This window comes from Lycium barbarum, chromosome 7 (genome assembly GCF_019175385.1).
Source record: "Lycium barbarum isolate Lr01 chromosome 7, ASM1917538v2, whole genome shotgun sequence".
NCBI lineage: Eukaryota > Viridiplantae > Streptophyta > Magnoliopsida > Solanales > Solanaceae > Lycium > Lycium barbarum.
In genome coordinates this window covers 117,657,724-117,683,394 of record NC_083343.1, presented here as the reverse complement: position 1 = coordinate 117,683,394, position 25,671 = coordinate 117,657,724, and the positions used below count along the sequence as shown (strand labels likewise).

The 25,671-nt window shown below is 37.8% G+C and overlaps 1 non-coding gene across 1 annotated transcript; it reads right to left on the bottom strand.

The window, feature by feature from the left end:
* Positions 1–2,427: 2,427 nt before the first annotated feature.
* LOC132604736 (small nucleolar RNA R71) lies at positions 2,428–2,534 on the bottom strand. The gene has a single exon (XR_009568838.1). It is a non-coding gene; the product is annotated as a small nucleolar RNA R71 (small nucleolar RNA).
* Between the last annotated feature and the right edge of the window lie 23,137 nt (positions 2,535–25,671).

Here is a 25,671-nt window from a genome sequence, read left to right as displayed (position 1 = left end):
ACACCCTGACGGTTAAGTGTTAAAATTAAAAAAGCCAACAAGTCATTCCTGACCACAATTTTTGCAAGCAAAACTTATGTCAAAGTGTAAAAGCAAATATAAGATGGATAAACAAACAAACGATTTTTATTCACCAAGAGCAGAAAAGATAGATGAGCTCAAAAGCCCAAACAAAAACATTCAAAGAAGGCACACAATCCCCAATATCCAGCAAAAACAATAAAAACCATGGTCAAATCAGCAAGCAGGCCGTAACATCCACTAAAGGCACAAAGGCCTACAAAAAATAAGCATGAGCATAAGCTAAGCAGGGGGAGGAATATCTTCACTGTCCGAGGAGTCGGTGATGTGCCGTGAATTTTGGCACATTTTATGCCTTTGTAACTAGAAATATTGCTTGATTTTAAGTGTTTTTATATTGTTTCTTATGTTATTTTTGTGTTTTATAGGGTTGATTAACTAAGGATCGGAAATGAGAAGTAATGCTGGAAAAACGGACAAATTTGAGCTAAGCGACGATCCGTAACTCATGTTACGGACCGTAACGGTGTCCGTAACTCATGTTACGGTTCGTACCTTTGAACCGTAACAAGGCCTGAATTTCCAGAAAGTTTCATTGAAACCATCAGTGTTACGGTCTGTAACTCATGTTACGGTCCGTAACATGTCACCGTAACATGAGCTAAATTTCCAGAGAGTTTCAATAAAATCTTCAGTGTTACGGTTTAGTGTTACGGTCCGTAACTCATGTTACGGTCCGTAACCCTTCACCGTAACATCATCCAAAATTCCAGAGAGTTGCCAAGTAATTGTCACCACTTACGCTTCAGAAGGACGGACCGTAACACAGGGTACGGTCTGTCGCATGGTGGTCGTAACGTCGAAGTGGTCAAATGACGAAATGAAGGACGGACCGTAACCTGAGTTACGGTCCGTAACAATGCGGCGTAAGGGCATTTTTGTCCAGAAACTTGGCGCGATTTTTGGCTCTATAAATACATAATGTAGGGTTTTAATTCATTATTCAGATTTTATTTTAGAGGCATAAACCCTAGATTTTTAATCTTGAAGTGATTGGAGCATTTAAGGCAACAACTTCACTCTCATTCCATCTTGTATTAGTATTGTAAGTGTATTATGTTAATCTTTAAGCTTTTTCTGTCAAGAAACATTATGAGTAGCTAATTTCAATTCTAAGGTTGTGAATCCCATGATGGGTATTATGTGAATGAGTTTCTATTATTGATATATGCATAATGGTTGTTGTTATTTATTCTATCTTTGTGTTGTAACGTTGGGTAATGATTGCAAGCATTAGCCGAAGCCATTATATTGACTTTTCTTGGGAAAGAGAGTCAATATTGGTAAGATTGAATAACAATGACTCGAGGCGTTAACCCTCGTTTAATAGACTAACTTAGGAATAAGAATAAGTCTAAATTGGCATTATTGGTCGCTCTTCGATTGTAACTCTTTTATATTCGGATGAATCAAAAAGAGGAAATACTGCTTAATTGTTGAGAAACATTAAGAAGTCTTTAAGAGATCAAGTGCATATTCTTAGAACAACCATTAGAAGTATATCACATTGAAATCCGAAGCATAATATCTAATCAAATTGGGAAACACAACCTTAGTCTCTCTCTCATATTAATTACATTCTAAGTCAAAGTATTCAATTACATTATTCAACAATCAATTCAAACTATCCGGAATAGGATTAAAACATTTAAAGATTGGTATCGCATACGATTAGTACTCTTTTCTCTCCATATTCCCTGTGGGATTCGACCCCAACCTTGTTGGGTTACTATATTTGACAACGTCCGCTTTACGCCATTAATAGGTGTAATTTGAGCGTATCAAATTTTGGCGCCGTTGCCGGGGAATACGGTTCAGAAATTACTAATTGTTGTGTACTATTCTTTAAAACTTTTTCTATTCCATCACACCTCGTTTGCTGTTTTAGTGAACCAGGTGAACAAGGCTGGAAGACCCCATCGCAATCAAGGGAACCAAGGGGGGATCCAAGTGAACCATCCTGCACCAGAAGAAGAGGAGGATGAGAATGTATTTGCAGAATTCATCGACGAAGCTGATTATGCTTCTGCTGTAGTTCCCCCGAGAACAGGAAATGCTAATTTCAAAATTGGTAGTTCTATCTATCAGCTATTGAAACTTGAAGGCTATTTCCGAAATTCTTCGGAAGACTGTCCACTTCGACACCTAAAGAATTTCGTGCATGTATGTTCCCAACAATCTCAAGGTGTTGTTCCTGCTGATGCACTGCGACTGCGGGTTTTCAAATATTCATTAGCTGGCCAAGCTAGGGAATGGTATGAAAAGCTCCCGAGCAATACTATTCATACCTGGAATGAGCTGGCCAATATCTTTCTAAAAAAATGGTTCCCACCCAGCAAAAAGGCTGAGCTTCGGGATAAGATTTTTGGGTTTAAACAACTTCCAGGGGAACAACTATATGCTGCATGGGAGAGGTTCAAATATTATCTAGCTCAATCTCCGAATCATGGATTTCCAGATGCAATTCTCACAGAGATGTTCTACAAGGGGCTAGATACAATGAATCAAATAGCTGTCAACACTGCAGCTGGGGGATGCTTTATGGACAAAACCTTTGTCAACATCACCCGGTTGCTCGACAAGCTTACTACCCATAATCAAGCCTGGCATTCGACTGATAGCGAATTCCTATCATATGGTAGTCCCTCTGTGGCCGCGGTGGCCAAAGAAAATCATGAGCGAGATCATGCGTTCGCTCAACTGCAAACCACCGTGGATTTATTATCCAAAAGGCTTATGGAGAAAGAGGCCAAATGTGTAAACGTTATCGATGAGATGCCACCTCATGCTCCCGGAATGTATCAAGTTTCTGACGAAACTTATCTTGAGGGGCAGCCACAATATGAGGATGCGAATTATGTCAATAACTCGCAAGGGGGTTATCAACGGCAAAACTACCAAGGTTCCGGTAATCACCCATGGCAAAGGCCTCAACAAAATTACCAAGGACAGAATTATGGAAGAACTGATCAGGGTAATCCCAATCAAGGGAATTACAATAACAATAATTATGAGAACAAGAGCTCTAACCCCTACATTCCACCTAGGGGACAAGCATCCAATTCCCAGCCATGGAAAGATATTTCAGCTACTAACTCTGCTGGTAACACGTCTAATGATTCTGCAGAACTGAAGAGTATGATGCAGAAAATGCTGATGAATCAAGACAGAACAGAGAGCACAATCAAGGGAATGTCCCAGGTCCAACTATCGCATTCAGCTTCCATTCAGAAGCTTGAAGCGCAATTCAGAGACCTTTCCCGAGAAGTGCATACTCCTCAACGGGGACAATTACCGAGTGATACAGTTCCTAATCCAAAAGGTAGTGGAGTGAACTCTGTGGAGAATGTACTTGCCATTAGCACCAGAAGTGGAAAAATACTTCAGGATGACAATAAAAAGTCAATTGATCAGGAACCAATTGTTGAAAAAGAAACGCAGCCTAGTGTATTGGATGATATTGTCGAGGAAGAAGCAGGGGAGGAAGTCCCCATTGTAGTTGAAGAAGAGCTGAATCTTAATAAACCAAAGGAACCGGTGGAAAACCAGGAAAAGGGGAAGGCAAAACTTTCCGGTGCTCTTCGCCCTTTGAGCCAATTGTTTAAATCTTCACCGCCTTTTCCTCAAAGGTTGGTGAGAAAAACAGAAGATGAGAAGTGCTTGAGATTTTATGATCAACTCAAGCAGTTGACGATGAACATTCCTTTCATGGATGCTGTTAAAGAAATGCCTGGCTTTGCTAAGTATTTGAAGGATCTTTTAACAAAGAAGAAAAAGCCATTGAAACACGACACTGTGGGTATCACTCACCGCGTTAGTGCCATTCTTTCCAAAACCACTGTGCAAAAGAGGGAAGATCCTGGAGCATTCACAATTCCATGCACCATAGGGCAGCAAAAGTTTGCCAGGGCTTTGTGTGATAACAGGGCTAGCATAAATCTTATGCCCCTGGAAATTTTTAAGAGATCGGGGCTAGCTATGCCAAGGCCAACTACCATGAGGTTGCAGATGGCTGACAGATCGATAAAAAGGCCAGTTGGAGTAGTTGATGATGTGCTGGTTCAAATCGGGGAATTTCTACTGCCGGCAGATTTCGTGATTCTTGATTGTGCTATTGATCAATAAATTCCTATTATTCTGGGAAGACCTTTCCTTGCCACATGGAGGGCTCTTATGGACTCCGAAAAGCACGAAATAAAGTTCCGGGTGAACGATGAGGAGGTGACTTTTCACGCTAGCAAAGGCATGAAGTTACCTAGTCCTTATCAAAGCATTTCAGTCATAAACTCTGTTGACAAGGTGGATGAAGCAGTGGAATTTAAAATGGAGGAAGAATGCTTGAGCGAAGCATTGTTGGCCATCTTGGTGAATTTTGATGCCGACCAAATGTAGGGATATAATGAGACAGTGAATTCACTCACAGGTCTGGGGTCTTACTCTTATGAGCCCAAGAAATTATCTCTTGATCTAGAGAAACGAACAACTCCTCCAGCAAAACCATCAATTATTGAGCCACCGAAACTGGAACTCAAGAAACTGCCATCACATCTTAAATATGTATTTCTTGGAGAAAATGCTACTCTTCCAGTTATTGTGTCATCGCTTCTGAATGAGGGCCAAATTCAAAGACTCATCGTAGTCTTGAGAAAGCATTTAAGAGCTTTGGGTTGGACTATTGCAGACATCCGGGGGATTCCCGCCGGAATTTGTGAGCACGACGAGGAGTTGGAGGAGGATATCCCCTCTTTGGACAAAGGGAAGCGAAGCAGAGCCTCGCCAGATCTCGAGCCCATTCTCCAAAGTCTTGATCCATATGCTGAGTTACGCCCACAGAATGAGGAAGAGGAGCGGCGTACTTTGAAAAGAATCCGCCAGGAGTCCCGGTTAAGTTCCGACACCGCAGGAGCTACTTCTAGCTCAACTCAGCCTACAGAGCCGGCTCACCGTATTTCTCCCCCATCCACTGCTCCACCCCATGATGCTGCGACAGATCCGAGTGCCTAGTGCACTCCAGGGAGGCCCTCCAAATTTTTTACTGCGTTATATTGATGCTTTGAGGGCAATGCATGCTTTTAAGTTGGGGGTGTGGTATTTGCTGATTGGTTGTTGGGATTGCTGTTTTAGTATACTGGATATTGTTTTTATTGTTTTGTTTTGGTAAATATCTTATCAAAATTGTGATAGTAAGCATGTGTTTAAGACAATTGTTATTGTTTTGTTTTGTTGGTATTGTTTTTATTAACAAGTATGTGTTAGGACGTTCTTCGGCTGTTCTTTGCTATGTGTTTCTATTCCCGAAGAATGCTGTGTGTATGTTGAACCTAGCATGTTTAGAATGTTTAATATAGAAGTAAAGTAATGCTGACTTAAGTGGTGGTGGTCCGTGTTTCTAGCATAGATAAAAATGGTTTTTACAAGTTCAATGATATCCCTCCGAAAAATAATTTGTGATGTACATCAAAACTGAGTTGTTGATATTGACATGTATGGTTCTTTTAATGACATTGCAAAGAAAGGGTGTTTATGTATGTGAAATCTTCAAACGGAAATGAAGTCGGAGTATTTAAACAATCCTTATGCCATTGTGTTGTGAGTTTTTAGCTTCTATTTGCATATGATGCCTGCAATCTAGAACTTGCCCGGTTGGTCGTGCGTGAATTCTAAGGAGAATTAGATTGTGAAGTGATCTTAGGCTTTCTTTGTATTAACCCCAAAGTATCTTAAATGAGTCTGGCCCGTACAGAAAATGATCCCTAGTCTCCCATTTTTGAGCCTATAGACTTTTTCTTCGAATAAACCCATTTGGCACCAAGTCCCTCCTTGACACGGAAGATTGACAAATGAGGCTAAAAGTCTAAGTTGGGGGTGACAAGTCAAAAATGCGGAAAATGAGGCTAAAAGCCTAAGTTGGGGGTGACAAGTCAAAAATGCGGAAAATGAGGCTAAAATCCTAAGTTGGGGGTGATAAGTCAAAGATGAGGAAAATGAGGTCAAAGGCCTGTTGGGGGTAATCACGAATATTAAGGGACATAATTCAGCGTGGATATATATATAAAAAAAAAAAAATTGTTCAAAGTTCTAAATAAATCCACGCTAAAAATGGAGGATCGGAAATGATAGGAAGAATGGTGAATGAAGTCAAAAAGAAGTGTCGAGGAGAGTGAGTCACCGATACCCAAATATTCATCCTACCCATCCCTAAGCCAATGTTACAAGCCCAAAAAGTCCTAATGTGATCACGATCAAATTGTTCAAAGTTGAATGCATGGAAAATAAAGGCAAGCCTATGGTATGTGCACGCATGGTATGCAAATTTCTTTGTGAGTGTGAGTGTTCTTCTGTCTCTTTAGTCTTCTGTCCCATTTATGTCGTAAATGTGTGTTGGGACATTCTTTGGTCTATGTGAGGGCATAAGGATTGTAGGTTTCAAAGTAACCGGCTTTCCGGAAGTTGAAATTCATGTGCATAGAGGCCCCCGTACTATGATTATGTCATTAATTGAGGTTGCATAGTGAATTGACATTTTTCCGAAATGTGCATCTTGTGTCACAAATAGGAGATGGATAAGAGCCTAAATATTTTTCTTGAATTGAAGAGTCCGTGCTAGGAACACATGCCAAAACCACCGTAGTCATTCTTATTTTGCTAAGATGTCGTGTGTTAGTAGTGAGTATTGTTGTAGTTGCTTGAGGACAAGCAAAAGCTTAAGTTGGGGGTGTTGATGTGCCGTGAATTTTGGCACATTTTATGCCTTTGTAACTAGAAATATTGCTTGATTTTAAGTGTTTTTATATTGTTTCTTATGTTATTTTTGTGTTTTATAGGGTTGATTAACTAAGGATCGGAAATGAGAAGTAATGCTGGAAAAACGGACAAATTTGAGCTAAGCGACGGTCCGTAACTCATGTTACGGACCGTAACGGTGTCCGTAACTCATGTTACGGTTCGTACCTTTGAACCGTAACAAGGCCTGAATTTCCAGAAAGTTTCATTGAAACCATCAGTGTTACGGTGAAGTGTTACGGTCCGTAACTCATGTTACGGTTCGTAACATGTCACCGTAACATGAGCTAAATTTCCAGAGAGTTTCAATAAAATCTTCAGTGTTACGGTTTAGTGTTACGGTCCGTAACTCATGTTACGGTCCGTAACCCTTCACCGTAACATCATCCAAAATTCCAGAGAGTTGCCAAGTAATTGTCACCACTTACGCTTCAGAAGGACGGACCGTAACACAGGGTACGGTCCGTCGCATGGTGGCCGTAACGTCGAAGTGGTCAAATGACGAAATGAAGGACGGACCGTAACCTGAGTTACGGTCCGTAACAATGCGGCGTAAGGGCATTTTTGTCCAGAAACTTGGCGCGATTTTTGGCTCTATAAATACATAATGTAGGGTTTTAATTCATTATTCAGATTTTATTTTAGAGGCATAAACCCTAGATTTTTAATCTTGAAGTGATTGGAGCATTTAAGGCAACAACTTCACTCTCATTCCATCTTGTATTAGTATTGTAAGTGTATTATGTTAATCTTTAAGCTTTTTCTGTCAAGAAACATTATGAGTAGCTAATTTCAATTCTAAGGTTGTGAATCCCATGATGGGTATTATGTGAATGGGTTTCTATTATTGATATATGCATAATGGTTGTTGTTATTTATTCTATCTTTGTGTTGTAACGTTGGGTAATGATTGCAAGCATTAGCCGAAGCCATTATATTGACTTTTCTTGGGAAAGAGAGTCAATATTGGTAAGATTGAATAACAATGACTCGAGGCGTTAACCCTCGTTTAATAGACTAACTTAGGAATAAGAATAAGTCTAAATTGGCATTATTGGTCGCTCTTCGATTGTAACTCTTTTATATTCGGAAGAATCAAAAAGAGGAAATACTGCTTAACTGTTGGGAAACATTAAGAAGTCTTTAAGAGATCAAGTGCATATTCTTAGAACAACCATTAGAAGTATATCACATTGAAATCTGAAGCATAATATCTAATCAAATTGGGAAACACAACCTTAGTCTCTCTCTCATATTAATTACATTCTAAGTCAAAGTATTCAATTACATTATTCAACAATCAATTCAAACTATCCGGAATAGGATTAAAGCATTTAAAGATTGGTATCGCATACGATTAGTACTCTTTTCTCTCCATATTCCCTGTGGGATTCGACCCCAACCTTGTTGGGTTACTATATTTGACAACGTCCGCTTTACGCCATTAATAGGTGTAATTTGAGCGTATCAGTCGGCAGAGGCATCTGAAGGACAGGTTGTCTCATCGCGGAGGTCATCCAGGGTTACTTCAGCGGCTCCTACATCCACTACGACATCCACCAGGGTCGAAGGGATGTCTGTAATACGACCCTCATGAACCTTCATGAGAGTATCTGCCCGGGTCTTCAAAATAGCAAAATCCTTAATGATGTTGGCAGCATTTTTGTCAGCAGCTCGACGAAGTCGCAGCCAGTTAAAACGAGCTCGGAGTCGAGCCCGGGAATCTTCCAATCCTTGGACCCGTTCTCGAGCGACTGGGCCCCTCCATTTCAGCTTGAGCCTCCTTCCCTTGAAGTTCCTAGTGGGCGACTGTGAGACGTTGAATAGTGCTCTCCCGATAGGACAAGGCCTTCTTAGCCTCCCACCACCAAGATAAAAGGGAAGACTATCGAGACACAAACTGTGACATGTCGGCCTGCAGGCGCAAGTTCTCAGCTTTTAACCTCTCTAATTCTTCGGAGGCAGTGTAGAGTATTCTCTTGACTAGATATATGGCAGAAACGTTTTTGCCATGGCCCTGAGCAAGAAGATGAGAATATGACTTAGAGGCTCTGACAGGATGTAATAAAACCTTCATGTATGAAAAATAAGCAACTTACCTGAAGAAACAATTCGGACATATGAGAAAAGGATGTTTGCAAGCTAAGGCTAATCCCACGGGTAGTATGTGCGTGCTAAGATGTCAAAATGTGTGAGAATTTGTAATTTCCTAAAGTATTCTTCAAATAAGAGAATGATTGATCTCTTACTTCTAAAACTAGATTAGGAGTTTTATCAAACACTTAGAATGCAAAATATTTTGATTGTTTTCGAATATTAAGAAGGACCGGGGTTGTGACATCAATATGACATAGTGATTTCATGGACATGAGTATATTGCTTAACTACTTTGAATTAGTGATTATGATCCAATTAATTATTACTCATTAGAGTTTTCACTCTATCAAGATTTTTCCTAAGAATTTTTGCAAACCCAAAGGAATATATTAAAACCCAATTGCATATGACCCAAATAGAAATCTCCCTATTCCTACTTTGATTTCATTAATCAAGCTTCAGTAATTCCTTAATAAGCTCAACTTCTTGCTACTTGTTCAATATCCAAATCAATTTCTACCTTTCCAAGTAAGAAATAGACATACAAGGGTCTAATTTAGTGTTTGCAACCACCGAATTAACAATAAATCTTAAAGACAAGTAGATAATCACAATTCCAGTACTAATAAGCAAGATAATCAAATATCCATTCACATTAATGTCATAAGCGTCACAATCCCAGCTATGGAATTTAGCTCCTCATATTAGAAATAGAAAATACAAGATAAAGGGAAACTAAAGACATAATGAAAGAGTACTTAAATAAGAAAATTCAAACTCTATGATGAAATCTCTCCAAACTTATCAAAAGTAGGTATAGAGGCTCTCCTAAGTTTAAAGGTGTAAAGACGATGTATGAAAAAGCCTTAAAAATCTATTTAAAGCCATCCAAAAATGTGACAAAAATACCATTCTCTCCTAGCTACGCGGGTAAGGTTCCCAACCACGTAGCTTACGTGGGTACTCCTAGAAGCCAATCTTCTCTTCAGCTACGTAGGTGAGCTACGTGGCCCACACATATTTTCTCTTTTACTCTTTTAGCCACTTTTTCTTCAAATTTTGGCCTTCATAACCACTTTTCTCAAGCCCTTGGAGCTATTCTAATCCTTATGCTTTTCCAAGGCTCCCAAAACCTAAAAATATATCATTCAAACCATAATTAGTTCATTAATCTCACAAATGGGGCATGAATTTATCAATTAAAAGTAGCATAAGTTGGCAAAAATGCCAACTTATCAGACGAATGGATTTCTTAATAAACTAACGATAAAAGTAATACATATAAATTAAAACCAAGGAAGTAGTAGTTCTTTCCCCTTCGTCCATCCTTTGGTAATTTATTGTTGTAATATATTTCGAGCTAGAAGGAACATACTTTTTAGTTGCTTCAGGTCGTCTGGTCACCCATTCACCAGAAACTTTGATTTTAAGACACTGACGACGGTGAAGTACTATTATATCTATTATCCCTTTACTAATAAAAGTTGCAAATCAAAATCTAGAATAGTCTTGTCATTTCAGTGTATATTGATGCAATACAGGCATAAACAGTGGAAGCAAATAGTCAGGATCGAACTTGCATGTAATATAGATAACACATAATCGCAGATTTTAATCAAATATATAAACGATACTTATCTTATGAAGCGTGACCGCGACCGCAATTCGAACCTTCAATCACGAGCAGAAACCATCCACGAGATCGGCCTCCAGTTCAATGGTATGCAGTCTTCTGCTATGTAACATAACTAGCCTTTGGACAGAGAATACTCGTGTGGGCAAGTATTACAACTCAGAAAAAAGTGTGTGTCTTAGGGCTGAAAAGCATCCTATTTTGCAAGCACGTTTTAGGATGCAAACCCTAGTCCAAAACGTGTAGACTTGCTTTTCCCCCAAGAATAATTAGCATACCAGGGATCACATATATAATAACGAGGCTTCCAATTGTTGCTTAATTTGGAATATGAGTGAATTAATCCAACCACAATAAATTACATATTATTCCACTTTAAAATCTGTAATGGCACTCCTCACTTCAATTTCAAAATCTTTCATTAAATCATATTTAACTCCTCATGTCAAGATTACAGATACTAATCAATTAAATTAAATTACTGACAATTTAATTCATTGACTAATTTAGATACTAATCAATTAAATTAAATTACTGACAATTTAATTCATTGACTAATTAAATTCTTTATACTTCTGCTTAACTTATTTCATGTGGCGGATACAAAATTCACCTGCTGGGTTTTCACGTGAAAACCTATAAGCATCCATAAAGGGGTATCATCAATCTCAAAGTCTTGACATGGATTCTATTGACTAATTATTATTTCACAAATGTTATTTGTTGCTATCCAATTATGAGGTACAATTGACTCACAATACAGTCATACCTTTTGATAAATCAAAATAATGAACAAATCACATTGATCATAATAATTATATCAAGATTAAGAGTATAAGTACATTTAATGAACTAGAGAAGTTGTTTTATATATTCAATACAAAAGCACTTATCTTTACTTGGTTCGTTCAATACATACAAAATATACTAGCAGAAGAAGTCGGAACTATATCGTTCCCTTAATGAAAATAAATTATATTTAATCTTGTTCTACAGTCATACCGATGGCTTTATCCAATTTTCATCTTAGCTTGTGAACAGAAAATGTATACTTATAAGAACTAATGGTTTAATCTTCCTTGGATACACTAAACTCTATACACTAAATCATCTATTATATAAGTAAATGATACACATAAGAATACATGATCTATTTAAATTTTTATCAGAAATTGAATAAATAATTTTTTTGTAATAAATACTATATCCAAACACATGGTTAATAGTATATATCCCAACATATATGACATTCTTTATTTATTTAGTTTGTTTCAAAGAAAATTATGCATTTATATTTTTAGAAAATCTATAACTTTAAATTTTTCACTTACCTTTAATAACACACTTCTATCATCATACAAATTTTCATGACATTTTTAAAATTATAAATATCAAAGTCTTTTAAAATTTATATCCGATCAAATACCATCACATAAATAGAAGCATGTGATTGTTTGTGGGGATATAGGAGGGTATGAACAAGTGGTGAGGGGGTTAGGGTAATTCATATGTGGTTGGTAGTGAAGAACATGTCAACGTGATTGTTAGAAAAATAGATAAACATAATAGAAGAAGAAATGACTTTGAGGCATGAAGAATCAACTTTCCTTAAAGAAATATTGTCCATATACAAATTAGGAAAAATACAAGAAATTCCCTTCAGGATACAACAAAGCCCGTGTTTATACCTGCAGATTATTCTATATGCTGCTTCAAGAGTGTCCTTATATTTATAGAATTTGAGAAATAGCTTTTCAGAATAGTCATGCCCTTTCATGAACAGATGTGTCTATTTAATTTAAAACCTCTTATATTACAAACTATCTAATAGATAAAAGCGTATCTAAGGAGATGTCGATCGATGCATGTGGGGAAGGGCAAAAATACACACACACTCTCTCATTCTGGTTCATATTATATATCGTTTAACCAGGGGCAGATCTAGCTTGAAAAAAAAAAGATTAAATTAAGTTCCTTCAGTAAAAAATTATATTGTGCAAATTATGTAAAAATTACTATTTTTAATTACATATAAATTATTGAATTTTCTTGATATAGGAGAAAGTTCTAGTAATTAAAATGGTATAGGAAGTTCGAATATCGCTTTAGGTTAAATCCGACTTGATATATCGACATCATTATGCTGAAATGCAAACTTCCAAAACTCTGGATAGGCATTGGACCACAAAATTTCTTATTGGTGCAATATTCATATACTTCCTTAAATAAAAAATAATACGTACCACAAAATATAACCTTACTTTTAATTGTTTCAGTATAATGTTATGGTCCCTATTTTTCTTGGTCTCATTTGGGAAAGTCTTGTCAATGACGGCAAATCATTTGCTCTATATTACTACTATATATAAGTGAGGATATCAAGTTTTTATAGTCCTCACGTCATAGCAATGAGGTTGCTACATGTGTTTGTTGCTTTTTGCTTACCTATTTTCATTTTTCTCATTCATTTTCTTATGATCATTCCCACTTGAAACTTTGTAATTGAATTAAATTGACACCATATATAGTATTTTTTTGGTGGATGTCTGCTTGTACCTTATTAGATTACTCCTTCCATTTCTTGTTGCTTGTTCCTTATACTAAAACTAATTATTTTTATTTGTCTATTTTAACAAATGAGGAAAGATTTATTAATTTGTCCTATACTACTCTTATCATTAAGTAACTATATAAGAATTATTTCCTCGATCTAAAATTATCTGTTGTGATTACTAAAAATAGTTATCTCAAATTATTTGTCGTTTTAGAAGTTCAGGGTACAATTAATTATTTTTCCTCATTTTACCCTTAGTAGAATTTTGTCATTAATGAAGACGGCACATAAAAATAGATAAATGTTTAATGGAAAGAGATTATAACTTAGACATAAATAAGGGTAAAGTAGTCAAATACCCCTCCTAATTATAATTTCTTAAGGGGCTTTTAAAACAAAAAAGCGACAGATGATTTAAGGAGGAGGGAGTATATAACTTAGACATAACTAAGGGTAAAGTAGTCAAATACGTCTCCTAATTATAATTTCTTAAAGAGCTTGTAAAATGAAAAAGCGACAAATAATTTGAGATGTAGGAAGTAGTAGTCAAACTTACCTCATAACTTATCTGAATAGTTGAGGCAGAAAAATAAAATAACTGATAGTTGACGTGTGTTTTGTTAAATAGTTGGTGATAGTTCATGTAGGAAACTTGCACACCTGATAGTTCATGTAGGAAACTCACGAAAAAGTGATAGTTCAGGTGTATTTTTGGCCATTATGTCTTATTATTATTATTATTATTATTATCATACATTTTGATAAAATTCATGTAAATTTGGAATCACAATTTCATTTCCAATGAAAACATTTGTTAGGTCTTGCTAATTAGTACTCCATATTCTTTTAGATGTGTTCGGTATGGAGAAAATATTTTTCACGAAAATTATTCTTTTAAAAATAATTTCTAGGAAAACAAGTGTGTTGCTTACTTAAATTCTCATCTTTGGTGTAAGCAAAAATATTATGCCAAAATCATTTGTCTATAACCTAGACAAGTACTATGAGAGGTGGGGGTGGGGATGTGCGGTGATGGTTGGTGGGGATGGGAGCTACAATGGTAGGAGTGAAGATGAGGTGTATTGGAATGTGGGGAGGACACAATGAATGTGAAAGCCACTTTGTGAAACTTGATTTCCCTACTTCTATTATGAAAGTTATTTTCCTCATTTTAAGGAATTTGTTTTTCTAAAGAAAATGTTTTTCAAAAATTTTAACCAACCAAACATGAAAAATAGAAAAATATTTTTAAAATATTTCCCTTTATACGGAACACACCCTTTATTTGTTTTAAATCACCAAAATTCTGCTTCTTTAGTGAATATCGAATCTTGTGTCCCTTTGTATTTGTTAATTGTCCTTCCAAACTTCCTTCCTCATGTATAATTTATTCTTTAAAAATTATGCAATTATGTGACTAAAAAACTTTAATAATTATGAAGACTTACCAAAAAGACATGATTAACGTGTTGCTAGATTAAATTAATTATGCAATAGAAAATTAACATAAATTATAGTATTTTTAAATTAAATTTACTACGTTTTTATCATGAGCCCGGGCCACATGCAACTAGTCTACGACATAAATGGAGTCCATTATGCCGACTCGTTTCTAATCATAGTAACAAGCAAGTAACGGAAGATAATTGTGTATGCAGAATTTTAAATAAATAATATCAATCTATTATCACAGTTTAGCTCATACAATTTGTATACGATGATTTTATGATTTTTGCATTATTTATTCAAGTTTATTGGCATATTATTGTAACAACCCGATATTTTCCAAGTGAATTTTAAAGTTACGTCCCTAAATATAGCTTAATAGTTGTAACTAGTTTCATATCATAGCAGGTACTCATTATATCCATATAATATATATATATATATATATATATATATATATATATATATATATATTTATTTATTTATTTATTGTTGAGAATATTAACTATATGATATAATATTATAGATGGTGAATTCATTAAAAGTAAATTAGTGGGCTAGGCCCACTATTTCATCACTAGCCACGTTAAGGTGAAAGTTAGAATTCAGAAAAATCATTATTCTAGTTATTAGCCTTAAAAGAAAAAGAAAAAAAAAAGAACGAGGGAAGGAGAACCGCATAGGGTTTGCAGTTGCTTTCAAAATATAGCAGTGAAGTGAAAATTCTCCTTGAGTTAAAAGAAAAGCATCAGGTATTTATGTCATTAACTTTTAGGATATGAAAATTTCTATATTGCGGTGATGTGTTGTCTAGTGTGATAGGAATGACAAGAGTCTATTGGGAGTAATGATTAAGGGGGTCCACATGATGGTGCTAATATGAAGAATTGTAGAATTAAGCATGAAAAGTTGGTTTCAAAAGTGTAAAAGTAGCAATTCTCTTGTGCTTATTTGGTACAGTGCTTATTTTTTTGGATTTCGTCCCTTTCTTTTTTCTTCCTTTCTTTATTTTTCTTTCTTTATCTTATAATTATTTTCCTAATAATGCCAAAGGGGTATACCCATTATTACTACTAGCTACACATACATCATTCAAATTATTGATTAAATTTTGCATATAGGAAAAGTTAACGTGAGGATTACAGTGAGCTATTAACTGTATCTTTAGTTTATATATATATATATATATATATATATATATATATATATATATATATATATATATATATATATATATATATATATTATTTATATACAACTGCTTATTATTGGTACTAAATTACAGTTTCTACTTTTAAAAAAAAAAAGAATTATGGAATCAAGGTTGGGGATGTTGGGATTTAGTTCTAAACCCAAAATTATAGGATTAGTTTTCCTAAACTAATTCGGAATATTTATTTATGGAATTGAATAGATTGAGGCTATTGGAGATTGTTTGAAGATTTGACCCTTCAAGAGAGTTGCGTTCCGGTTATAAGGCAAGTGAGGCTTAAACTCTTAGTTTACTTGCTTTTCATAAAAAGCATATGGTTTGTGTTGTATGTATGCATTTAAACCGTTTAGTTCGTGTGAGTGGGCAAGCATGATCTAAATTGGATAATTTCCAAGTTTCTAAAGTAATGACCGTATGAGTCCTTTAGCGTAATTTCGCTTAAATAGATACTATTTATGTAAATGTAAAGTTTAGAAGTGGTATTGAATGGATGTATGTTCCACTTATCATATCTTCAGAGGGGCATATTTCCACAGGTCCCATTGATGTTCGGTGAGAGATAGATGCTAGAATTTTAAGTAACCCGGGTAAGATGAGGGTAAATAATGCCCTCTCCGGAAGATGGGGTAAGACATAGACAAATACGTACTATGTACTGTGAGCATACATTCAGATTCAGTGTATTTCATGTATTGCTCGTCCGGGTAAGATGAGGGTAAATAATGCCCTCTCCGAAAACGGGGTAAGACATAGATAAATATGTACTATGTCCCGTGAGCATAGATTCAGATTTAGAGTATTTCATGTTTTGCTTGGTTGTGCTTCATGATTTTAGCTTTAGCTTCAATGTTTGTATATATTTAATATGCTTGTACTGTGTAATTGCTTTTATGCATTATCAGGAATTTCAAAGACTTGCCCCAGGGGTAAGCTGAGAGTGTCGATGATCTTGCTGGGTCTTTTAGACTCACACTTGTTGATGTTGTATGTGTGCAGGTGTGGTTAACGGTGACCAAGTAGCCGATACTTGATTCATTCCAGCTTTGTTCAGTCCAGTTCAGTGGAGGTGAGCCACCATTAGATCATGGCGGCCTCTTCTTCTTTAGTCGACTTAGTAGTATTCCGAGTTTCGTCTCGTACTTTTCTATTCAGACTAGTAGTTTCATGACTTAGACATTTTATGGGGTTTATGGGCAAGACTCAGTATTTGTATTTCGCTTCCGTACTTTTCGTTATGTTATGACACTTTGCGTATTATTCATTTTATTCGTTAATTTTCGCATGATTATCTTAGAGGGTTCGCCTTATAGGTAGAAGCTTGAAAGGTGCCCGGTCACGGCCGAAGTGTCAGATTTGGGTCGTGACAAACTTGGTATCAGAGCACTAGGTTTCAGTTTCCTTGAAGTCATGGAACGATGCCTGGTAGAGCCTTGTAGATCGGTACGGAGACGTCTGTACTTATCTTCGAGGGGCTGCTTGGGTATTTTAGGAAAAATTTCCCTTCTTTCTACTTCTTATCGTGCCATTAAAGTTTAATAAGGAATTAACCCTTTTCTTGTTCTGGAACAGATGGCTAGGACTCGATCTTCTGCATCTGCGGGGCGAGGGGGTGCACCAGTTGCACGGGGGAGAGCCGGGTCACGAGGATGGCCTCCAGCACGACAGGCTGCTATGCCTAGAGGTAGACCCCCAGCCGCCATACAGGCACCACCCGAGCTCCCGGCAGAGGAGGATGTCATGGACATACCAGCAGCAGCCCCAGTTGAGGGAGCTACAGTTTCAGTACCACCAGAGTTTATAGTCAGGATGGTTTCAGTTTTAGAGGCTATTGTTCCTCGTCTAGGTGGAGTTATGCCTCCAGCTACTTCTCAGACTCAAAAGGGTGTGGGTGGTCAAACACCAGCCACTCTTACCACAGAGCAGCGGGTCGCACAGGATTTTCAGACACCACCACCTGGTTTAGCTCCACCACCAGCTGAGGTGGTAACACAGCCAGCAGTTCATCTAGGGGGTACAACTTTGGTTACTGGTAGGAGAGCAAGTGCTACAGATGAGCTTAAAACTTTCATGGGTTTTGGACCACCGAACTTCGATGCTACCCCTAAGTCGGTGGGTCCCCAGAGGTTCATAGACAGGTGTGAGAAGATTCTGATGACTCAGGGTATTTTACACACTTACGGGGTTCACTTCACAGTTTTTCAGCTTTCGGGATTGGCAGAGTCATGGTGGACTACCTTGAGTCGTAATAGGCGTGCAAATTTTCCGCCACTTACTTGGGCCCAGTTTGTGACACTTTTTATGGATAGGTTTCTACCTCCCAGTCAGCGTGATGCTTTGCGCGATCAGTTTGAAAAGCTTCGTCAGAACGACATGACCGTGGCACAATATGATGCAGAGTTCACGAGGTTGTCTCGTTATGGCCTTGAGATCATTCCTACTGAGGAGTATCGGGTCATGAGATTTGTGAATGGGTTGAAAGGGTCCCACCGTACCGCTTTGGCTACTGAGGTGCGGAGGTCTTCCTGTGATCAGGTTCTAGATAGTGCTATGCGTCGAGAGGGATACTATTTAGAGGACAAGACTGAGTGATAAGGGAAGAAGTCGCGCACATTAGTGGTATCCAGTTTGGCTCCATTTGGGAGCAGGGGTGTTCAGGGTAAGGGGTCATCTAGACCTCCTCAGTTAGCTTCACATAATCATTCTCAGGACTCACTTGGTTTTCAGTCAGCCCGGCAGGGGCAGGGGCAGCAACAGCACCAGAGACATAGTTCTTTTCAGAACAGGGCTTATCGTTGTTCTTCTTGTGGGAAGAACCATTCAGGAAAGTGTATGAGAGGTTTCACTGGATGCTATACTTGCGGGGAGCAGGGTCATTTGTCTTTTGCATGTCCTAGAGTTGTAGGCGCAGTCCAGCCGGCAGCCCAGCAGCAGGGTGCCATTGCGGCGCCACCTATAGCCGCAGTTCCAGCTAGAGCAGTACCACAGGCAGGTCGTGGAACAGCTAGACAGGGTACTCAGGGTGCACAGGCAGTGGGTGGACAGCCCCGTTTCTTTGCTTTGGCCAGACAGGATGTTGACGCATGTGATGCAGTAGTCACAGGTATTCTCACAGTTTGTTCTCATCCGGCATTTACCTTGATGGATCCTGGATCCACTTATTCTTATGTATCCCCATTTTATGCTGCTTGTTTGGAGCGAGTACTCGATTACATAGATGCGTCTTTTATAGTATCTACCCCAGTTGGGGAGTCTATAATGGTAGATCGAGTATATCGTGATTGTATAGTATCTATTCAGAGTACAGAGACCTTGGTGAATCTTCACGAGCTTCAGATGGTCAGTTTTGATGTCATCATCGGTATGGATTGGTTGACAGCCTGTTATGCTACACTTGATTGTCGTAACAAGCTAGTTAGATTTGATATACCTGGAGAGCCGAGATTAGGGTGGAAAGGTACCACAGCCGCTCCAGAGAAGCGGATCATTTCTTATTTTAGGGCTCGTAAGTTGATTAGCCAGGGCTGTTTGGGATTCATAGCCACGGTTCGAGATACTCGAGCTAAGACAGTGACTATAGACAGCATTCCGGTTGTACGGGACTACCCAGATGTATTTCCTGAAGATTTGCCAAGATTTCCTCCCACCCGAGAGATTGAGTTTTACATAGATACTTTACCGGGGACTCAGCCTATTTCTATTCCCCCGTATCGTATGACACCTGCCGAGTTGAGGGAGCTGAAAGAACAGATTCAGGATTTGCTTGATAAGGGTTTCATCAGGCCCAGTGTGTCACCTTGGGGTGCTCCAGTATTATTTGTGAAGAAGAAGGATGGTTCCATGCGAATGTGCATTGACTACAGGCAATTAAACAAAGTCACAATCAAGAATAAGTATCCACTACCTCGTATAGATGATTTATTTGATCAGCTTCAGGGTGCAGTCTGTTTTTCCAAGATTGACTTGAGATCGGGTTACCATCAGTTGAGGATCAAGAAAGAGGACATCTCGAAGACAGCATTTCGGACTCGTTATGGCCATTATGAGTTTTTGGTCATGTCCTTTGGGCTTACTAACGCCCCGGCAGCATTTATGGATCTTATGAATCGAGTGTTCAAGCCTTTTCTCGACACTTTTGTTATAGTATTCATTGATGACATATTGGTCTACTCCCGTAGCCAGTTGGAGCATGAGGGTCATTTGAGGGCGGTGTTAGAGAAGTTGCAAGAACACAAGCTTTATGCCAAATTCTCGAAGTATGAGTTCTGGTTAGACACAGTGGCATTTTTAGGTCACGTGGTTTCTAAGGATGGTATTCTAGTCGATCCAAAGAAGATTGATGCAGTGCAGCAGTGGCCTAGACCTACTACTCCTACTGAAATCAGGAGTTTCCTGGGCTTAGTCGGTTATTACAGACGCTTCGTGGCAGGATTTTCAGTAATAGTTGCACCGCTGACCAGATTGACGCAGAAGAATGTCCAATTCAAGTGGACAGAGGAGTGTGAGTTGAGCTTTCGAAAGCTCAAGACAGCTTTGACTTCGGCTCCAGTATTGACTTTGCCTACTGGGGAGGGAGGCTATTCAGTGTATTGTGATGCCTCGAGAGTGGGTTTAGGTTATGTTCTGATGCAGAGAGGCAAGGTGATTGCATATGCCTCTAGACAGCTGAAGAATCACGAGAAGAACTACCCGACTCATGATTTAGAGCTAGCAGCAGTGGTCTTTGCCTTGAAGTTATGGCTGCATTATTTGTATGGCGAGCCATGTGAGATATTTACATATCACAAGAGTCTTCAGTATATCTTTAAGCAGAAAGATTTGAATTTGAGGTAGCAGAGATGGCTTGAGTTACTAAAGGATTATGCTATGACAATTTTGTACCATCCGGGGAAAGCTAATGTAGTGGCAGATGCTTTAAGTAGGAAGTCAATGGGTAGTTTGGCTTCTATTTCAGCCTCAATCCGACCTTTAGCTATAGATTTTCAGCGGTTGGCCAATAGTGGTGTTAGACTTGATGTCACGCCTTGTGGACGGATACTTGCTTGCGTAGTTGCACAGTCTTCTTTGATTGAGCAGGTCAAAGCTCATCGGTTCGAGGATCGCCGGTTGCTTAAGCTCAAAGAGCAAGTGAAGCAGGGACAGACTAAGAGAGCGACTATTGACTCCGATGGAGTGTTATGGCATGATGGCAGGTTATGTGTACCAGATGTAGGAGACCTGAGGCAGACTATTATGGAAGAAGCTCATAGTTCTCGCTATTCCATACATCCGGGAGCTACAAAGATGTATCAAGACTTGAAGAAACATTTCTGGTGGATGAGGATGAAGAGAAACATATCTGATTATGTGGCTCGTTGTTTGAATTGCCAGCAGGTTAAGTATGAGCATCAGAAACCTGGAGGGTTAGCTCAGAATCTGGTTATTCCCGAGTGGAAGTGGGAGAGAATCACTATGGACTTCGTGGTGGGCTTGCCACGTACTCTGAGGAGACATGATTCAGTTTGGGTGATTGTGGACAGACTTACCAAATCTGCACATTTTATACCGGTTCAGACTACATTCACAGCAGAGCGGTTAGCATAGATCTATACTCGTGAGATAGTTCGATTGCATGGCGTGCCCATTTCTATAATTTCTGACAGAGGGTCACAGTTCACAGCTCAGTTTTGGCAATCTTTTCAGAAAGATTTGGGTACTAAGGTTGAGCTCAGTACAGCATTCCATCCGCAGACTGATGGTCAGTCAGAGCGGGTTATTCAGATCTTGGAGGACATGTTGAGGGCATGTGCCATCGATTTAGGAGGTCATTGGGACGAGCAGTTGTCTTTGGTAGAGTTCGCCTATAATAACAGCTACCACTCCAGTATTGAGATGGCTCCATATGAGGCTTTGTACGGTAGGCGGTGTCGTTCTCCAGTTGGTTGGTTCGAACCAGGTGAGAGGAAGCTTTTGGGTCCAGAGATGGTTCAGCAAGCTTTGGAAAAGGTGAAGGTAATCCAAGACCGGCTCAAGACAGCTCAAAGCAGGCAAAAATCCTATTCGGACAAGAGAGTCCGCGATCTTGAGTTCACAGAGGGTGATTTGGTATTGTTGAAAGTATCGCCCATGAAGGGTGTCATGAGATTTGGCAAGAAGGGCAAGTTCCCGAGATATATTGGTCCTTTCGAGATCCTAAAGCGGATAGGAGCAGTTGCGTATAGATTGGCTTTACCGCCATCCTTAGCAGGAGTTCATCCAGTTTTTCATGTTTCTATGCTCCGAAAATACTCTAGAGACCCGAGCCATATTGTTCAGGTTATTGACCATGAGACAGATCATCTTGATCAGAAGTTAGCCTATGAGGAGGCCCCGATAGCTATTTTGGATAGGCAAATTCGCCAGCTGAGATCCAAGAGTATTCCTTTTGTAAAAGTCTTATGGAAGAACCATCCGAGTGAGGAAGCTACTTGGGAGGCAGAGCAGGACATTCGAGACAGATATCCCGAGCTTTTCTCTTGAGTCATGTCAAGAGAAGAAGCTCCAATGCATTTGTGCATTGGTTACAGGTATACTCTTTATGTGTTTTCACGAGGATTAAACTAATAGATAGTGCGTTTATATATTCGCATTTATGTGTTGACTTATTTGAGTTACATTGGTGTTATATTTTTATTTGTAATTTTGCATGATGGTACGGGGTCGCCTGGTGCCCCATTTTGCATGTGCTTGATGGTATGGAGTCGCCTAGAACTCCCTAGTATATGTTGATTTATTTATGATGTTTGTTGGTGTTGCTATTAGTGGTTTTATACTAGATATATAAGTGACATTAGTCATAATTATAGAGGAAACTCTGCCCAAATTTCAGTAGGCCTAAGAGACTGGTTGAGACAGTTAAGGTTGTTAATGTGTTCCTCCTTGACCACACGAAGAGCTGTTCTTACGTTCGAGGACGAACGTTATTTAACGGAGGGAGAATGTAACAACCCGATATTTTCCAAGTGAATTTTAAAGTTACGTCCCTAAATATAGCTTAATAGTTGTAACTAGTTTCATATCATAGCAGGTACTCATTATATCCATATAATATGTATATATATATATATATATATATATATATATATATATATATATATATATATATATATATATATATATATATATATATTGTTGAGAATATTATCTATATGATATAATATTATAGATAGTGAATTCATTAAAAGTAAATTAGTGGGCCAGGCCCACTATTTCACCACTAGTCACGTTAAGGTGAAAGTTAGAATTCAGAAAAATCATTATTCTAGTTATTAGCCTTAAAAGAAAAAGAAAGAAAAAAAAAAAAGAACGAGGGAAAGAGAACCGCATAGGGTTTGCAGTTGCTTCCAAAATATAGCAGTGAAGTGAAAATTCTCCTTGACTTAAAAGGAAAGCATCAGGTATTTATGTCATTAACTTTTAGGATATGAAAATTACTATGTTGCAGTGATGTGTTGTCTAGTGTGATAGGAATGACAAGAGTCTATTCGGAGTAATGATTAACGGGATCCACATGATGGTGCTAATATGAAGAATTGTAGAATTAAGCATGAAAAGTTGATTTCAAAAGTGTAAAAGTAGCAATTCTCTTCTGCTTATTTCGTACAGTGCTTATTTTTTTGGGTTTCGCCCCTTTCTTCTTTCTTCCTTTCTTTATTTTTCTTTCTTTATCTTATAATTATTTTCCTAATAATGCCAAAGGGGTATACCCATTATTACTACTAGCTACACATACATCATTCAAATTATTGATTAAATTTTGCATATAGGAAAAGTTAACGTGAGGATTACAGTGTGCTATTAACTGTATCTTTAGTTTATATATATATATATATTATATTTATATACAACTGCTTATTATTGGTACTAAATTACAGTTTCTATCTTTAAAAAAAAAAAAAGAATTATAGAATCAAGGTTGGGGATGTTGGGATTTAGTTCTAAACCCAAAATTATAGGATTAGTTTTCCTAAACTAATTCGGAATATTTATTTATGGAATTGAATAGATTGAGGCTATTGGAGATTGTTTGAAGATTTGACCCTTCAAGAGAGTTGCGTTCCGGTTATAAGGCAAGTGAGGCTTAAACTCTTAGTTTACTTGCTTTTCATAAAAAGCATATGGTTTGTGTTGTATGTATGCATTTAAACCGTTTAGTTCGTGTGAGTGGGCAAGCATGATCTAAATTGGATAATTTCCAAGTTTCTAAAGTAATGACCGTATGAGTCCTTTAGCGTAATTTCGCTTAAATAGATACTATTTATGTAAATGTAAAGTTTAGAAGTGGTATTGAATGGATGTATGTTCCACTTATCGTATCTTCAGAGGGGCATATTTCCACAGGTCCCATTGATGTTCGGTGAGAGATAGATGCTAGAATTTTAAGTAACCCGGGTAAGATGGGGGTAAATAATGCCCTCTCCGGAAGACGGGGTAAGACATAGACAAATACGTACTATGTCCCGTGAGCATACATTCAGATTCAGTGTATTTCATGTATTGCTCGTCCGGGTAAGATGAGGGTAAATAATGCCCTCTCCGGAAACGGGGTAAGACATAGATAAATACATACTATGTCCCGTGAGCATAGATTCAGATTTAGAGTATTTCATGTTTTGCTTGGTTGTGCTTCATGATTTTAGCTTTAGCTTCAGTGTTTGTATATATTTAATATACTTGTACTGTGTAATTGCTTTTATGCATTATCAGGAATTTCAAAGACTTGCCCCAGGGGTAAGCTGAGAGTGTCGATGATCTTGCTGGGTCTTTTAGACTCACACTTGTTAATGTTGTATGTGTGCAGGTGTGGTTAACGGTGACCAGGTAGCCGATACTTGATTCATTCCAGCTTTGTTCAGTCCAGTTCAGTGGAGGTGAGCCACCATTAGATCATGGCGGCCTCTTCTTCTTTAGTCGACTTAGTAGTATTCTGAGCTTCGTCTCGTACTTTTCTATTCAGACTAGTAGTTCCATGACTTAGACATTTTATGGGGTTTATGGGCAAGACTCAGTATTTGTATTTCGCTTCCGTACTTTTCGTTATGTTATGACACTTTGCGTATTATTCATTTTATTCGTTAATTTTCGCATGATTAGCTTAGAGGGTTCGCCTTATGGGTAGAAGCTCGAAAGGTGCCCGGTCACGGCCGAAGTGTCAGATTTGGGTCGTGACAATTATACAATTATTTATTAAAAAATATTATCCCCTCCGTCTCAATTTATGTGACACTTTTCGCTTTTGGAGTGTCAATTTTGACTAAATTTTTAAGCCAAATTGGATCAGATTAACTTAATATTTTAAGATTAAAATTTATATATTTTGAAAACTACATAAAAAGTATTATAATTTGTAACTTTTCATATCAATTTGGTGAAAAGATACATCTTAAAATGTTGGTCAAAGTTCATGCAATTTGAATCTCAGAAAATGAAAAGTGTCACATAAATTGGGACAGAGAAAATATATGTCATATTTGTTTCAATTTGTTTACGATATCACGTCGAATAACATCACTTGATTGAATTTGAAAGTGTCTCTGTCAATGCGTGAAGAAGAAACCGCTCATCTCCAGCAATATGCATGGAAAATATTATGTGATCGATGCGCATGAAAAGTTATCCCCATGGGTGATTATTATTTTTTATTTAATTATTAATGAGATGACTAGTATCAAATGAATAAACTTCATTATATTTTATTTCATTGTGATGATATGACTAGTATATTTTTGTAGTCAAATCAAGTATTAGCATGGGTGTCGGTGTTTGCTGGGTATGGTGCCATGGATTGTGTGCGATAAATGCCGATGCATGTAGCTACCCTACTCTGTTGAAAACTATATAAAAAGTCAA